The sequence below is a fragment of the Stegostoma tigrinum genome, chromosome 17 (assembly GCF_030684315.1).
Source record: "Stegostoma tigrinum isolate sSteTig4 chromosome 17, sSteTig4.hap1, whole genome shotgun sequence".
Classification (NCBI taxonomy): Eukaryota; Metazoa; Chordata; class Chondrichthyes; order Orectolobiformes; family Stegostomatidae; genus Stegostoma; species Stegostoma tigrinum.
This window is the reverse complement of record NC_081370.1, coordinates 15729614-15741403: the sequence shown is the minus strand read 5'-3', so window position 1 is coordinate 15741403 and position 11790 is coordinate 15729614.

Genomic DNA, 11790 nt, shown 5'->3' with positions numbered 1-11790 from the left:
GCTTTACTATAGCATTTGAGATCTCACGAAGGCCATCCCTATGCCTCCACTTCTTGCCTTCAAACAGTTGCCTAACCTCAAACAAACCATCATTCGCTGCAATCTACCCAGCTTACAGGAGAACAGCACCCACATAACTCTGCCACAGCAACCTCTACAAGACATGTCAGATCATCGACCAAGATCCTACCATCACACGTGGAAACACCACCCACCACGTATATAGTATGTACTCATGTGACTCAGCCAACGTCATCTACCTCATACGCTGCAGGAAAGGATGCCCTGAGGCAGCGTATGTCAGGGAGACCATGTTGACATTGCACAACAATCGCTAGGCAGGAATGGGGAAGGTTGGGGAAGTCTTCAGCAGTCAAGGACATCCAGCCTCCGATCTTTGAGTAAGCATCCTTCAAGGCGGATTCGAGATACGCAGCAATGCAGAAACGCCAAGCAGAAACTGATAGCCAAGTTCTGTATCGATGACCATGCCCTCAACCATGATCTTGGGTTCATGTCGCACTGCACGTAATCCACCATACTATTCTGTGTAAAATCTTCCTTACTGTTCCATTTGTACACCACCACCTCAATAACTTGCTTTTTTCTCTCTACCATAGTTTGTACAGTTTTGTATTACTTGTTACTTTGGTTATGCGACTCTTATAATTATCATGTTTTAGCAGCCATTTGGTTTGTCCATAGCACCAACGTACTTTTGATTATTTTTAAAATTATCTCTCTGCCTTTATTACATTGAATCGTAGGTCATTCTTTCACTTACTATTTAGCTGTTGACGTTTTACTTACACCATTTGACATTTTGATCACCCGTAAAGACTTGTTATTCAGCATGTCAACACTGCACTCACACTGTTTATACTTATCTTTTGGCACGCTTAATTACCTGGAATTATCTTACCATTATTTTTCTGCATATAAATTCTGTGTCTTTGTGCATTCCTCCACTTCACCTGATGAAGGAGCAGTGCTCCGAAAACATGTGATTTCACATAAACCTGTTGTACTGTAACCTGGTGTCGTGTGATTTCTGATTTTGTCTGCCTCCACTGGCACCCCCACATCATCTCCATTGGTCGGGGCATTGAGTATAAAAGTTAGCAAGTCATGTTACAGCTGTATAGGATTTTAGTTAGGCTACATTTGAAGTATTGCGTGCAATTCTGGTTGCCACAGGATAGAAAGAACGTGGGGATTTTGGAGAGGGTGCAGAAAAAGTTTACCAAGATGTTGCCTGGATTGGAGTGTAAAATGTAGAATATAGAATATCTTTATTGTCATTTTTACTCAAGTACAGGAGTACAGTGAAATGTTTTACAATGTTGCCTGTTATGGTACCAGCTTAGGAACAAATTACCTAGGTACAAAGCTTAGATATGAACAGAGAAATAAAAAAGAAAAGTAGTTGCATTACTTCACAGTGATTCATTGTATAAGTTAGAAATATGACATAGTTTAAAGGATAAACATTACAGACAGATAAGCAAATTACAAATAAACATTAGATTGCTGTGGCTCAGCACAGGGGCCTCCACATGTGGTCTGATCATCCACACCAGATCCAGTCTAACAACTGTCCCTGCTCCGATTCAAGGCTCTAGCCCGCTCCACACCAGCACTCAGTTGCTCCAAGGTAAGTTTTCTCTGAGACTCGAATCTCAGCACCAGCTTCCGCTCAGGGATTCGATTCCCTGCACTGACCTCCACTCCGGGCCTTGATTCCCAGGGGCCTCCACTCCTGGGTTCACCAGCTCCTCCATTCCCCTCTGAGTAAGTCCAAGTCGGAAGTTGAAAAACAAAATGTAGAAAAGGAGGAAAAAAGAAATGAAAGGAAAAAGAATGGGTGGAGCATGGAGCTTTGGCTGGGGCATCTTACTGTCCGCCGTCTTCCTATATAAGCTAAATATGTGTATTAGCCGTAAGGAAAGGTTAGACAAACTTGGATTGTTTTCATTAGAGTGTCGGAGGCTGCGTGACGACCTGATAGAAGAATATAAAATTGAGAGGCATGGATAATCAGAGTCTTTTTGCCAGTTTGGAAATGTCAAAAACTAGGTTTCAGGTCAGAGTGGAAAACTTTAAAGGAAAACCAAAAGAACTGCAGATGCTGTAAATCAAGAACAAGAACAAAGTTGGTGGAAAAGCTCAGCAGGTCTGGCAGCATTTGTGAAGGAAAAAACAGAGCTAACGTTTCGGATCCAGCGACCCTTCCTCAGAACATGAGGACCCTGTTCTGATAACTGCTTTTTCACTTCTTGAAAGCCTGCTTCTTGCTTTGCGACCATTTCCAAGGCTGAATCTTTTTCAATAGCAGGTTTAAGGGTGCCAAGATGGAGGCCAGGTTACGTATGAATTTTCCATAATAATTCACTAACCGAAGAAAAGACCTAATCTCCGATACAGACATGGGAGCTGACATATAACCCTGTGTTTTTGACTCTGTAACCCAAGTAGGTCACTTGGCATGCCTAGAACATAACATTTTTCCCTTCTAAGGTGTACGCTGACTTGGAATAAACATTTAAACACTATGTCCAAATTCTCCAAATGCTCTTTATATCTTCCCGGTTATTAGTGCATCATCCAGATAAATGGCAATCTAGAGCAGCCCTTGTAAAATATCCTCCATGGTCCGCTGGAAAAGAGCACAGGTCGATGGTACACCAAATAGCAGTATTTTATATTGATATGAACCCTTACGGGAATTAATTGTAGCATACTTCTGGGACTCATCATCGAGCCACAATTGCAGTTAGGCTTGGGTCATGCTCAGCTTTGTAAAGCGTGGCCTCTCCCTCCAACTTTGCGTACAAGTCCTCTATGCAAGGGATTGGGTATTTATCCAGCTGCAAGAAGCAGTTTACCATTTGCCTAAAATCCCTACAAAGGTGAACTGAGGCATCAGGCTTAACAATCAGTATGACCAATTGCTGCCCACTCTGCAAACTACACTGATTTGATGACACATTCATGCTCTAGCCTCCTGATTTCAGCCTCAACTTTTGCCTACAAGGCAAATGACACCAAACAGGCCTTGCACAATTTCGGAATTGCATCGTAGTCAACACGCAAAGTGGCTTTGGCCCCTTTGATAGTCCCAAGATCTTAAAAACTCCTGGGTATTTCACTAGGACTTCATTGATGCAGTCATTTTCCAACCTAAAAATGTTGACCCAAATTAGGTGAATCTTTCTCAACTGATTCCACCCCAACAGACTTGGCCCTGAGCCTTTTACTGCACCAACTGCTTCAAATCGGAGACCAGAACCTAAGTAGTACCCTGAATTTGCAACGGCTCCTCAGTGTATGTTCTCAGTCTGGCTGAGGTCTTGCACAAACCTAAACATTGGAGCCCTGAGTGAATCTTGTTAAAGGCAGATTTTGCAACCACAGATACAGCTACCCAAGTATCAAATTCCTTGGGAACTGGGTGACCATTTAACCAAACATTAATTTGAATTGAAATAACAAGGATTAGAGCTGGATGAACACAGCAGGCCAAGCAACATCAGAGGAGCAGGAAGGCTGATGTTTTGAGCCTAGACCCTTCTTCAGAAATGGGGGAGGGGAAGGGGTTTCTGAAATAAATAGGAAGAGATGGGAAGGCAGATTGAAGAAGGATAGAGGAGAAGATAGGTGGAGAGGAGATAGACAGGTCAAAGAGGCGGGAACGGAGCCAGGAAAGGTGAGTGTAGGTGGGGAGATAGGGAGGAGATAGGTCAGTCCAGGGAAGATGGACAGGTCAAGGGGGCGTGATGGGGTTAGTAGGCAGGAGATGGGGGTGGGGCTTGAGGTGGGAGGAGGGGATAGGTGGGAGGAAGGACAGGTTAGGGAGGCGGGGACGAGCTGGGCTGGTTTTGGGATGCGGTATGGGGAGGGCAGATTTTGAAGCTTGTCAAATCCACATTGATACCATTAGGCTGCAGGATTCCCAAGTGGAATATGAGTTGCTGTTCCTGCAACCTTTGGATAGCATCATTGTGGCATTGCAGGAGGGCCAGGATGGACATGTCATCTGAGGAATGGGAGGGGGAGTTGAAATGGTTCGTGACTGGGAGGTGCAGTTGTTTAGTGTGAACCTAGCGTAGGTGTTCTGCAAAGTGGTCCCAAGCCTCTGTTTGGTTACCCCAATGTACAGGAGGCCACAACGGGAACAGCGGATACAGTATACCAGATTAGCAGATGTGCACGTGAACATCTGCTTGATGTGGAAAATCTTTTTGGGGCCAGGGATCGGGGTGAGGGGGGAGATGTCAGGGCAGGTGTAGCACTTTCTACGGTTGCAGAGAAAAGTACCAGGTATGGTGGGACCGGAGGGGAGTGTGGAGTGGACAAGGGAGTCTCAGAAAGAGTGGCCCCTCTGGAAAGCTGATAAGGATGGGGTTGGGTTGCAGATGGCGGAAGTGTTGGAGGATTTTGCATTGGATCCAGAGGTTGGTGGGGTGGTACGTGAGGACGAGGCAGATTCTGTTTTGGTTGTTATTGCAGGGAGGGGGTGTGAGGGATGAGTTGCAGGAAACGCGGGAGACACGGTTGAGGGCATTCTTGATCACTGGGGGGGCAGGGGGGGAGTTGCAGTCTTTGAAAAACAAGGACCTCTGAGATGTACGGGTGTGGAATGCCTCATCCTGGGAGAAGATGTGGCGGAGGTGAAGGAATTGGGAATGGGGGTGGCATTTTTGCAGGAAGGTGGGTGGGAGGAGGTGTATTCTAGGTAGCTGCAGGCATCAATGGGCTTGAAATTGATATCGGTTTCTAGGTGGTTGCCAGAGATGGAGACAGAAAGGTCCAGGAAGGAGAGAGAAATGGTCCAGGTGAACTTAAGGTTGGGGTGGCAGGTGTTGGTGAAGTGGATGAACTGTTCAAGCTCCCTGTGGGAGCATGAGGCAGCGCTGATACAGTCATCAATGTAACGGAGGAAGAGGTGGGGTTCAGGGCCAGTGTAGGTACGGAAGAAGGATTGTTCCATGTAACCTATGAAGAAGCAGGCATAGCTTGGGCCCATGTGGGTACCCATGACCACCCCTTTTGGCTGTAGGAAGTGGGAGGAATTGAAAGAGAAGTTGTTGAGGGTGAGGATGAGTTTGGCTAAGCAGATGAGGGTGTCAGTGGAGGGGGACTGGTCAGATCTGCGGGACAGGAAGAAGTGGAGGGCCTTTAGGTCGTCTGTATGGGGAATGCAGGTGTATAGGGACTGGATGTCCATGGTAAAGATGACGTGTTGGGGATCAGGGAATTGGAAGTTCTGGAGGAGGTGGAGGGTGTGGGTGGTGTCATGGACGTAGGTAGGGAATTCCTGGACCAAGGGGGAGAAAATGGAGTTTAGATAAGCGGAAATAAGTTCAGGCAGGAGCAGGTGGAGACAATGGGTCGACCAGGGCAGTCAGGTTTGTGGATTTTAGGGAGGAGATAGAAGCAGGTGGTGCGGGGTTGGGGAACGATGAGGTTGGAGGCTGTGGGTGTAAGGTCACCTGAGGTGATGAGGTTGTGGATGGTTTGGGAGATGATGGTTTGGTGGTTGAGGGTGGGGTTATGATCAAGGGGGTGGTGGAGAGTTGGCACCTGGCCTCAAATTTGGATGCCACTAAGCAATTTAACTGTCCAAACCCACATGTAGAAGGACTTTCCAGGGTGTGCACTCTTCTGGGAACTGGCCTACAGATTTTCTTACTCAAGCAGACTTGTAGGACTCCTTTGCTGTCTTGAGTCCGCATATTGGCAGCAACTACGTTGGCTTGCCCACCCAGATCCTAAAGAACTATTTAGTCACTTGGCCAAGACTCAGCTTTGTTTTATTGTGGGCTGGCCTCGGATCCCTCTGCTCAGGACATGCCCTCCAAGAGGCTCTGCAATCACCCACTCTCAAGTGGTGTTTCCCAAACTCAGTTCAAGAGGTAAGGGAGTCCACTTGACTGGTATGTCCTGTCGTTCCCATGCTCCACCTGCTCCATTTTCTAATGACAAGACCAGCTGCAGTGCCTGTTTGAAGTCCAGTTGAGCTTCAACTAGAAGATGCTTCTGCATGGTGACGTCATTAATCCACATACCAAATGGTCTCTCTGCATCTCATTCAGGGTTAATCAAAAATCACATGCCTCTGCCAGTCATTGTAGGTTAATCAAAAATCCCAATGAAAATTCCCCGCAGTTCTCTAAACTGCCAAATAAAACCAATAACATCTCAGAATTAGAGGAGGGTTGAGGCCATATTATTCCTTAACCATCAACTCTTGGAAGGTTTTAGAGTCTGGTGCTTCCAGGAAAGTTAAGCCCACCATAACTGAAAATGCTGTGGGTCCACACGCAGTCAGAAAGATTACTCATTGCTTTTCATCTGCCCCAATATAATTTTCCCTGAAAAAATATTGCATATTCTTTCCACATACTGGGCCCAGTCTTCAGAAGCAGGATCTAATGAGTCAAGCTTCCCAAATAAAGCAATGATGCCATAAATGCTTACTCCAACTCCAAGATGACCGGAGCAAGCACGTCCTGTTTTCTCTTATCCCCACTGAAATAACTGCAGAGAGGCTGGTTCCTGTAGCCAAGTCACCCTTTATTTACTTGTGGTCAGCTAGCTCAGAATCAGTCATCAGCTGAGGAGATTTTAATCTCCTGGTTGTATTGGTCAGCTAAGGCTTTCTTGCTTGGCCCAGGTTAACAACAACAATCAAGAACCTCATAGACGATGAGTTCCACCTTGTTTCAATCTCTACATCTACTTTTCATGTCATGTTTTGAACATTATGTGTGCAATTTGCAAACAGTTTGACTTACTTGCACCATATTTCCCTGTTTGACTATTCATTCCATCAGCAATCACTCCTGTTCAACCAAAGTATCTGAAAGTCAACCACTGCACTGTTTGAAACAAGTGCTTCCTTCTGTACCTGGAATATTTTGACTTGGCTTTGTACTTAGAAGCATGTCTATCATTCTCTTTCAGTTGCTCAGAGGGCTATAATTCAGCTATTGTAATTATGTTCCCATTATAGGACAGTTGGATGTGCCGCAGTATTCCAAGGTAGCAGTGCTTAATAAGATTATTATCAGGGTATGTGAAATATTACTTAATGCAAAAGTTTCCAGCTGATGTAGTAACTATTTGTCAACATTTTATTTCCAGCATCTTATCAACTAGTCATTATAAGACCATAAGACATAGGAGCAGAAATTAGGCCATTTGTGCCATCGAGTCTGTTCCACCATTCAATCATGGCTGATAAATTCCTTAACCTCACTCTCCCCCTTTCTCTCTGCAACCCTTGAACCCCTTGATAATCAAGAACATATCTATCTCCATCTTAAATATACTCAATTTGAACATGTTTCAGCCATGGTAGCTGGGAAATTTAAATTAATTAATAAATCTGTAGTAATATGATAGTATTGAGAAACTGCCAGATTGTCATAAAATCCAGTCTGGTTTACTGGTGTGCTTTAAGGAAGTCAATCTGCCATTCTTATAAGGTCTGGCCTACAGACCCGAAGTAATGTTAGTTAATCCGTAATTGCCTCTGAAATGGCTTAGCAACTCAACTAATTCAAGGACAGGTAGGGATGGACAATAAACACTGCTTTTCTGAAACAAAATCCCAAGAACAGAGTTTTAGAAAATAGTGCATTTAAGGGACTCCACATAGGAGAAACTCAAGCTGAACAAAAGTAGCAAATATAGGTGTAATAAATAAGACCATAAGACATAGGAGTGGAAGTAAGGCCATTCGGCCCATCAAGTCCACTCCGCCATTTAAATCATGGCTGATGGGCATTTCAACTCCACTTCCCTGCACTCTCCCCATAGCCCTTGATTCCTTGTGAGATCAAGAATTTGTCAATCTCCGCCTTGAAGGCATCTAAACTCCCGGTCTCCACTTCAGTCTGTGGCAATGAATTCCACAAGCCCACCACTCTCTAGCTGAAGAAATGTTGTCTCATTTCCATTTTAAATTTATCCCCTCTAATTTTAAGGCTGTGTCCACGGGTCCTAGTCTCCCCGCCTAACAGAAACAACTTCCCAGCATCCAACCCTTCTAAGCCATACATTATCTTGTAAGTTTCTATTAGATCTCCCCTCAACCTTCTAAACTCTAATGAGTACAATCCCAGGATCCTTAGCCGTTCATCATACATTAAACCTACCATTCCAGGGATCAGAGATAATGGGAACTGCAGATGCTGGAGAATCCAAGATAATAAAATGTGAGGCTGGATGAACACAGCAGGCCAAGCAGCATCTCAGGAGCACAAAAGCTGATGTTTCGGGCCTAGACCCTTCATCAGAGAGGGGGATGGGGTGAGGGTTCTGGAATAAATAGGGAGAGAGGGGGAGGCGGACCGAAGATGGAGAGAAAAGAAGATAGGTGGAGAGAGTATAGGTGGGGAGGTAGGGAGGGGATAGGTCAGTCCAGGGAAGACGGACAGGTCAAGGAGGTGGGATGAGGTTAGTAGGTAGGAGATGGGGGTGCGGCTTGGGGTGGGAGGAAGGGATGGGTGAGAGGAAGAACAGGTTAGGGAGGCAGAGACAGGTTGGACTGGTTTTGGGATGCAGTGGGTGGAGGGGAAGAGCTGGGCTGGTTGTGTGGTGCAGTGGGGGGAGGGGATGAACTGGGCTGGTTTAGGGATGCGGTGGGGGAAGGGGAGATTTTGAAACTGGTGAAGTCCACATTGATACCATTAGGCTGCAGGGTTCCCAGGCGGAATATGAGTTGCTGTTCCTGCAAACTTCGGGTGGCATCATTGTGGCACTGCAGGAGGCCCATGATGGACATGTCATCTAAAGAATGGGAGGGGGAGTGGAAATGGTTTGCAACTGGGAGGTGCAGTTGTTTGTTGCGAACTGAGCGGAGGTGTTCTGCAAAGCGGTCCCCAAGCCTCCGCTTGGTTTCCCCAATGTAGAGGAAGCCACACCGGGTACAGTGGATGCAGTATACCACATTGGCAGATGTGCAGGTGAACCTCTGCTTAATGTGGAATGTCACCTTGGGGCCTGGGATAGTGGTGAGGGAGGAGGTGTGGGGGCAAGTGTAGCATTTCCTGCGGTTGCAGGGGAAGGTGCCGGGTGTGGTGGGGTTGGAGGGCAGTGTGGAGCGAACAAGGGAGTCACGGAGAGAGTGGTCTCTCCGGAAAGCAGACAGGGGTGGGGATGGAAAAATGTCTTGGGTGGTGGGGTCGGATTGTAGATGGCGGAAGTGTCGGAGGATGATGCGTTGTATCCGGAGGTTGGTGGGGTGGTGTGTGAGAACGAGGGGGATCCTCTTTGGGCGGTTGTGGCGGGGGCGGGGTGTGAGGGATGTATTGTGGCAAACGCGGGAGACGCGGTCAAGGGCGTTCTCGATCACTGTGGGGGGAAAGTTGCGGTCCTTGAAGAACTTGGACATCTGGGATGTGCGGGAGTGGAATGTCTTATCGTGGGAGCAGATGCGGCGGAGGCGGTGGAATTGGGAATAGGGGATGGAATTTTTGCAGGAGGTTGGGTGGGAGGAGGTGCATTCTAGGTAGCTGTGGGAGTCGGTGGGCTTGAAATGGACATCAGTTACAAGCTGGTTGCCTTAGATGGAGACTGAGAGGTCCAGGAAGGTGAGGGATGTGCTGGAGATGGCCCAGGTGAACTGAAGGTTGGGGTGGAAGGTGTTGGTGAAGTGGATGAACTGTTCGAGCTCCTCTGGGGAGCAAGAGGCGGCGCCGATACAGTCATCAATGTACCGGAGGAAGAGGTGGGGTTTGGGGCCTGTGTAGGTGCGGAAGAGCCGCCTCTTGCTCCCCAGAGGAGCTCGAACAGTTCATCCACTTCACCAACACCTTCCACCCCAACCTTCAGTTCACCTGGGCCATCTCCAGCACATCCCTCACCTTCCTGGACCTCTCAGTCTCCATCTCAGGCAACCAGCTTGTAACTGATGTCCATTTCAAGCCCACCGACTCCCACAGCTACCTAGAATGCACCTCCTCCCACCCACCCTCCGGCAAAAATTCCATCCCCTATTTCCAATTCCTCCGCCTCCACCGCATCTGCTCCCACGATAAGACATTCCACTCCCGCACATCCCAGATGTCCAAGTTCTTCAAGGACCGCAACTTTCCCCCCACAGTGATTGAGAACGCCCTTGACCGCGTCTCCCGTATTTCCAGCAACACATCCCTCACACCCCTCCCCCGCCACAACCGCCCAAAGAGGATCCCCCTCGTTCTCACACACCACCCCACCAACCTCCGGATACAACGCATCGTCCTCCGACACTTCCGCCATCTACAATCCGACCCCACCACCCAAGACATTTTTCCATCCCCACCCCGTCTGCTTTCCGGAGAGACCACTCTCTCCGTGACTCCCTTGTTTGCTCCACACTGCCCTCCAACCCCACCACACCCGGCACCTTCCCCTGCAACCGCAGGAAATACTACACTTGCCCCCACACCTCCTCCCTCACCCCTAACCCAGGCCCCAAGATGACATTCCACATTAAGCAGAAGTTCACCTGCACATCTGCCAACGTGGTATACTGCATCCACTGTACCCGGTGTGGCTTCCTCTACATTGGGGAAACCAAGCGGAGGCTTGGGGACCGCTTTGCAGAACACCTCCGCTCGGTTCGCAACAAACAACTGCACCTCCCAGTTGCAAACCATTTCCACTCCCCCTCCCATTCTTTAGATGACATGTCCATCATGGGCCTCCTGCAGTGCCACAATGATGCCACCCGAAGTTTGCAGGAACAGCAACTCATATTCCACTTGGGAACCCTGCAGCCTAATGGTATCAATGTGGACTTCACCAGTTTCAAAATCTCCCCTTCCCCCACCGCATCCCTAAACCAGCCCAGTTCGTCCCCTCCCCCCACTGCACCACACAACCAGCCCAGCTCTTCCCCTCCACCCACTGCGTCCCAAAACCAGTCCAACCTGTCTCTGCCTCCCTAACCTGTTCTTCCTCTCACCCATCCCTTCCTCCCACCCCAAGCCGCACCCCCATCTACCTACAAACCTCATCCCACCTCCTTGACCTGTCCGTCTTCCCTGGACTGACCTATCCCCTCCCTACCTCCCCACCCATACTCTATCCACCTATCTTCTTTCCTCTCCATCTTCTGTCTGCCTCCCCCTCTCTCCCTATTTATTCCAGAACCCTCACCCCATCCCCCTCTCTGATGAAGGGTCTAGGCCCGAAACGTCAGCTTTTGTGCTCCTGAGATGCTGCTTGGCCTGCTGTGTTCATCCAGCCTCACATTTTAGTATGATTCCAGGGATCATCCGTGTGAATCTCTGCTGGACACGCTCCAGGGCTAGTGTATTCTTCCTGAGGTGTGGGGCCCAAAATTGGACACAGTATTCTAAACGGGGCCTAACTAGAGCTTTATAAAGTCTCAGAAGCACATCGCTGCTTTTATATTCCAACCCTCTTGAGATAAACGACAACATTACATTCGCTTTCTTAATCACGGACTCTACCTGCAAGTTAACTTTTAGAGAATCCTGGACCAACACTCCCAGATCCCTTTGTACCTCTGCTTTATTAATCTTCTCACCATTTCGAAAATAAATGCATTATGGAAAATAAATGTATTATAGAAAAGATAAGTTTTGAGGATATACTTATGAAAGTAAAATGGTCTAGCAAGGTGGAAGAAGAGTCTAAGAAACGTTTTCCAGATAGAATCTATAACCACATTGCAGCCTGAATAGTGTAAGTGATATTCACAAAAAGTCATATTTATTGAGATCATATTTCATAATCTAAAAGAAGGGACTTTAAAGATAAGAAATTGGGAAA